General features: G+C 31.7%; 1 non-coding gene across 1 annotated transcript; it reads left to right on the forward strand.

Annotated features, from left to right (window-relative positions):
- Window positions 1-6,639: 6,639 nt before the first annotated feature.
- On the forward strand, window positions 6,640-6,833 carry LOC112503660. Its single transcript, XR_003068047.1, has one exon. It is a non-coding gene; the product is annotated as a U2 spliceosomal RNA (small nuclear RNA).
- The last annotated feature ends 169 nt before the right edge of the window (window positions 6,834-7,002 follow it).

Raw genomic sequence — 7,002 nt, forward strand, 5'->3', positions numbered from 1 at the left:
GTTTGGTTTGTCCGTGTGCCTAACGAATGCATAAAAGAGTTACTATTTATAAAGCATAGAAACCATAATATAACTATTCTAATAAAATTACTTAGGTCTTAATGTGCTTAAACAACGTAGACTTCAAGAAGGACAGCTGGATACGAATTGAAAACTCAAACTTAAAACTTAGCTTTATTCTTTTTCGATCCAACCGCTTCCGTCCCTCTTATTTCTAAGCATTTTTACCTTATTTAGAGACCAATTCAGATTATATTTTCTAAATGAAAGTTGTAGGTTTATATCATACGAGTCTATTGCTTTTGGAATCATCTCATTTAGATCATCCATCTATTTTATATGAAGTTTACAAAACTGCAATTTAATCCCGAATATAGTCTAAACAGCCCTAAAACACACAGTTTCGAGCCACTTAGAGTTATAACTGGATTTTCGACCCTTAATGAAAGTTGTAGTATGCAGTAAGATCTTTCTTAATGCAAAATACGAGCTTATTTCAACTTACGGGTTGAGAGTTATATACTGCCAAAGTACAGAAGTTTCATTGTCGGTAAAATTCGATTCCGTAATTCCCGACTTTCATGATTCGCTACATTTACATGCTATAAACATACTTCAAAGTCCAATGGTCGCTAACCTAATCTTAATCATACATTTTTACTCTTTTTGACATTTAACCGAACAATTGGTGTACGGTTAAACATATACCCACAATCTAACGATATTGAAACTATAATATACCCTTTTAATTTCTATATCTATTTAACCAGTCCTAGCATTCTAGGCATCAATTATATCATAATTTTGACAACATCAATCCGTAAACTTAGACGTAAACACAATTTATAAACCGGTCTTAATAACCATAATATAAACACCTTAATAAAATTGAATGAAATTTATACATTTAAGAAGAGTTCAGAGAGTGGATTTCGAATATATATTTGTTATCTTGATCCTCTTAGTAACTTGACGTGAAATTTATAGAGAAGACGAGAATTTTAAAGAGAGAGAAACGAGAAAATGAGAATGGAGATGATGATGAAACCGTCATTCACGTTGCATACATGTACATATATATTTATTTTTTTCTTTATTTATTTTTATATTTAATTTTATATATATATATATATATATGTGATATAACACATATATATATATATATATATTTGTATTTAATTATATATATATATATACGTGTGTGTGTGTATGTAAAAAGTTTAATTATTTGGCGGTTTTAGCTTTCAAGTTAGATTCTCAACTTTACGTCAAATTAGGTATAAACTCAACTTTTGACACAAAACTAATCTGAGGTACAAGTTGATTAAGCATAGGGTAAAAATATGTTATGCATAATTCTACCAAAAATTCACTTAACCCAATTTGTACGAGTTAACAGAACATGGATATTATAATCCTCCCCACCTAAAAAGAATATTTCATCCTCGAAATTTAGATAGGGTTAGAGGATTTACATGACTTGAAAAGATAAGGGTACTCCTTCCGCATAGATTCATCCGTTTCCCATGTGGCTTCACGCTCGGAATGATTTTGCCATAACACTTTAACGAACGGTATTGACCTTCGTCGCATTTGTCTCTCTTCTTGATTAATTATCGCCTCGGGTTCTTCAATATAAGAGAGATCTTTATCAACTTTGTCCAACAGATAATCAATCATATCGAGAGGGTGATAATGATATCCGCGGAGTGACGAGATATGGAAAAGGTTATGGATATGTGAAAGTTGAGGAGGTAACGCTAGGCGATACGCCACCTCTCCAACCCGTTCAAGTATTTCAAAAGGTCAAATATATCTCGGACTAAGTTTACCTTTAATTCCAAACCTACGAATACCTCATAACGCTTAAACTTTTAGGAAGACGTGATCACCCGTTTGGAACTCTAACTGTTTTTTATGCTTGTCAACGTAACTTTTCTGCCGAAATTGAGCCTCTTTCATTTTCTGTCTTGCGATCTCGACTTGTTCAGTAGTAATCCGGACAAGTTCGGGTTCTTCGATAGCTCGTTCCCCCACTTCATTCCAACAGATCGGTGTTCTACATTTTCGACCATATAAAGCTTCGTACGGGGCCATGCCAATACTAGCTTGCCAACTATTGTTATACGCGAACTCCACAAGATATAGACTCGTCCCAACCACCAGATCACTCAAGTGCACAAGCCCGTAACATATCTTCTAGAGTTTGAATAGTTCGTTCAGTCTGACCATTTGTTTGTGGATGAAAAGCTGAACTCATAGTCAATCACGTTCCCCAAGCCTGGTGAAGACTTTTCCGTAATCGAGAAGTGAATCGCGGATCTCGGTCCGATGTGATAGAAACTGGCGTGCCATGCAACCTCACGATTTCCCGCTGGAATAGATCAGACAGTTTACTAATAGGGTATATCTTCTGTATAGGTAGGAAATGAGCCGATTTTGTCAAACGGTCAACTACTACCCATATAGCATCATGTCGTCTCTGAGTTTTCGACAGTCCTGTCACAAAATCCATAGAGATATGTTCCTATTTCCAAACTGGAATCTCCAATGGTTGTAACAATCCGCTAGCCATTTGATGTTCAATCTTCACTTTCTACAAGTAAGACATTTTGCCACGTATTCTGCTATATCTCGTTTCATATCGTTCCACCAAAAGTATTGTTTTAGATCTCTGTACATCTTAGTGGATCCGGGATGAATTGAGAACAACGAATTATGAGCTTCACTCATAACTGCTTCTTTGAGTTCAGGATTGTTGGGTACACAAAGTCGATTAGAGAACCAGATAATACTTTTATCATCAACTCGAAAATCAGACTGTAAATCATCTTTAGCCTTTTGTAAGATGGCTCATAGTTCTCCATCCTCTTGTTGCGCTTCTTTGATTCGAGATACAAGAGTTGGTTCAACCGTGAGACTTGCCAAAAGTTCATTTGCACCACGATAACACAAAGAGATATCCATACGTTCTAGATCTGAAGCAATATGGGACTGAATGGTTAAAGACGTAAATGACAATTCAACCCTTAATGATTAAATTTAATTAAAAAAAAGAATTTTTCTATTGGTCGAAATCAGTTTACATGGTTTCTAAGAATTAGGCGGTTTTCAACGGATCCCGCCTATATATATACATACACACACAAATTATTTAATCAGATACAAATTGGCATAATGTTGTTAAAGATCAATAGTGAAAACTATAGCTTAAAATGTACTTTCTGAAAGGATCATTCTATGTTAAGATCTATATCTATATATGTATACATAAAATGAAGATCGTAGGGCATAAAGTAGTATTATGAGATTTAAGTATTAAAAATATTCAATTGTGGTGTTGTTTTCGTTATTCATATTGATAGGAAAAATGATAGATTGAAGGTCATTATATAATAAAAGAAAAATAGTAGATGTATGAAATATATTATAATATTTGAATTGTGGTATTGTTTATATTACCTCACATTATGGATCACATAAGAGATTGGATAATGATTACGAATATATGAAAGGAGAAAATACGCATTTGAAAAATAAAATGGTTATGTGGCTAAAGTATGCATTCGATTCATATCTTACGGAAAAATCGATATAAAAATAAAATTTGATTGAATATTTATGAATAAAAAGGAAGATGATAGAGGTTTGAATTGTATAACAAGATTTGATTAGTTAGATTTTTTGAATTATAATGTCATTTTGATTATCTAACTTTGTCCATTTAAAAGAAGAACCATGAGTGTTTGAGGTGGCATCATGAAAATAGTGTATTGAGATGTTGGTTAATTGTGGTTGAGTTTGAGATATCTCACATTGGTGAAGAGTTGAAAGATTTGAAGAAAATGAAGTGTATAAAAAAAGTGGATTGGATGCCTTTGTGTCAAATAATGGGGTTTGCCTCATAGGGTTGTCTTTCTTTGGATTACCCTCTTTGAAATCTATGGCCATGATTAGGATGAAAACCAATCAAATGGAAAAAACACTTTATCTTTATATATATAAAAAAGAAAATAGTGGGATATTGAGGTGGCACTATGAGAGTTGAGTATTCTCATATGGTGAATTGTGGTTGAGTTTTAGTTGTCCCACATTGATGAAGAGTTGAAAGATTTGAATAAAGTGAAKTGTATAAGAAAAGTGGATTGGATGTCTTTGTGTCAAATCATGGAGTTTGCCTCATAAGGTTGTCTTATTTTGGATGACTGTCTTTGAAATCTATACCATCGGTGGAATCAAAACCAACTAAATCGTAAAAATTATAGTGCAAATATAAAAGTGAAACCAAAGATGATGAATTGGCAACATGAGGTTTGAGTGTTCCTCAAATCTGAAATAAGGTTCACTTTCATCATCTCACATTGGTAGACGGATGATAGTTGGGAAGAAGATGAGGGATGTATAAATGCGAGATAGAGCTGTGAAATCTTTATACATGATTGAAATTAAAACCAGCCAATTGATAAAATATTTGTGCAAAATGAATGCAAATGATACATTTTTTTTTCAGATTAAAAGAAGAACCATGAGTGTTTGAGGTGGCATCATAAGAATAGTGTATTGAGGTGTTGGTGAATTGTGGTTGACTTTGAGATATCCCACATTGGTAAAGAGCTGAAAGATTTGAAGAAAATGAAGTGTATAAAAAAAGGTGGATTAGATGTCTTTGTATCAAATAATGGGTTGGCCTCATAGGGTTGCCTTTTTTTGCATGACCCTCTTTGAAATCTATAACCATGATTGGGATGAAAACCAACCAAATGGAAAAAAAACTTTATCTTTATATATATAAAAGAAAACATTGAGGTATCGAGGTGGCACTATGAGAATTGAGTATTCTCATATGGTGAATTGTGTTTGAGTTTTATTTGTCCCACATTGATGAAGAGTTGAAAGATTTGTGGTGGCACTATGAGATATCCCACATTGGTGAAGAGTTGAAAGATTTAAAGAAAATGAAGTGTATAAGAAAGGTGGATTGGATGCCTTTGTGTCAAATAATTGGGTTTGCCTCATAGGGTTGTTTTTCATTGGATGACCCTCTTTGAAATCTATAACCATGATTGGGATGAAAACCAACCAAATGGAAAAAAAAAATTTATCTTTATATATATAAAAGAAAACATTGGGGTATTGAGGTGGCACTATGAGAATTCAGTATTCTCATATTGTGAATTGTGGCTGAGTTTTAGTTATCCCACATTGATGAAGAGTTGAAAGATTTGTGGTGGCACTATGAGATATCCCACATTGGTGAAGAGTTGATAGATTTGAAGAAAATGAAGTGTATAAGAAAAGTGGATTGGATGCCTTTGTATCAAATAATGGGATTTGCCTCATAGGGTTGTCTTTCTTTGGATGACCTTCTTTGAAATCTATAACCATGATTGGGATGAAAACCAACCAAATGGGAAGAAAAAAACTTTATCTTTATATATATAAAAGAAAACAATGGGGTATTGAGGTGGAACTATGAGAATTGAGTATTCTCATATGGTGAATTGTGATTGAATTTTAGTATATATTTTATATTATAAAGTTGAATTAAAAACTTTAAAATAATATAACGAACAATTTATTGATTGTTTTAGTATGTTATAATTAAAATTGAATCTATGATAACCTTTTTAGATTAACTAAACTTGATTATATGATTATAAATAAAATAAAATAAACCTATATGTAAAGAAGTTAGATGTTAATGTATTGCCGCAAATTTATGAGAATGTGATATATTCAAAGACAGAGTTAAGTATATGGAAGAAGGAAAAAATGAATTTGAAATCAATCATCAGTCAATAACAATATCAATATAATATATTAAAGGAGGAACCAAACAAATAATACAAAATATATAAGCATGGTTGAAATCAAAACCAACCAAATAACACAAAATAAGGAAGTGAATATTTAAAAAGAAGTTATATATCTTATAATACTAAAAGAGTTTGTGCAATTTTTTGGTTGTCCTTTTTTTGGCCAACCATCGTTTATATAAAATTATATATCAAAAACTAATATAAAAAATAGCATAAAATTGACGATAAATCAAAACCATAAAATTGGTCGAAGTTATAGTTGTAAAAAATAATAGTTATATTTCTATAATCTGTATTTTTATATCTTTATTTTTATCTATAAAAATAATAACAATGGATAATCAGGTGAAAACTTCTAAGCAATATACATCATTTTTCCCTCACATTATTGTTTGCATCCCACATTGGATCAAAGAAGAAAGAGACACGTGAGAGGTGGATACAAAAATAAAAGAGCCAACATTTTTCTTAATATTGTTTGCATAATTGCATCTCGCATAGCATGATGGAGTGAAAGTGGCAAGAGGGAGATTACTACAAAAAAAATGACTAAAAATAGAACAAACATATTTTTCTCGGATCAAATGTAGTATATGTTTTTAGTTTAACATATCTATCCCGAATCTTAGGTTTTTTTTTGTTTAGATTAAGTATATTATATGTTTTTAGTTTGATATCTAATATGTGGGTTTTCAACTTGCTTGGTATTTTATTTTGCATATGAGAATGTCCATTATACTACTTGGTGATGCAGTTATTTATATGTCGTCTTGGTGTTACTACTATCAAGGTTTGATACACCCCTCTAATTACAATTTAAATATTATAGAATGTTACGATAAAGTATAATATTTGTTTCTATCAGTTTAATATCTGATATGTGGGTCATCGACCCCCACTTGATATTAATTTTATTTTTTTATGAGGAAAAATTCATTATCTTAGCTTGGTGATGTGGGTTTTCATGCATCGCCTTGAACTTTCATTACTGTTGCTACAACTTACGCACTCCTCTAATTTTCACTTGAAATATTATAGAACGCTTCTTTTGAATAACTTCAAATGAGATTTCAATTAAATTTGTTACAAAATGAACATCATGATTTTGTCACCTTATATGAGATTTATGTTAGAATTGTGACTTCTAATTAAACAAACTACTAACATTAGTCAAACATTTGTA

The sequence above is a fragment of the Cynara cardunculus genome, unplaced genomic scaffold, assembly GCF_001531365.2.
Source record: "Cynara cardunculus var. scolymus isolate 2C unplaced genomic scaffold, CcrdV1 Un_Scaffold_3492, whole genome shotgun sequence".
In the NCBI taxonomy this organism is placed as follows: domain Eukaryota; kingdom Viridiplantae; phylum Streptophyta; class Magnoliopsida; order Asterales; family Asteraceae; genus Cynara; species Cynara cardunculus.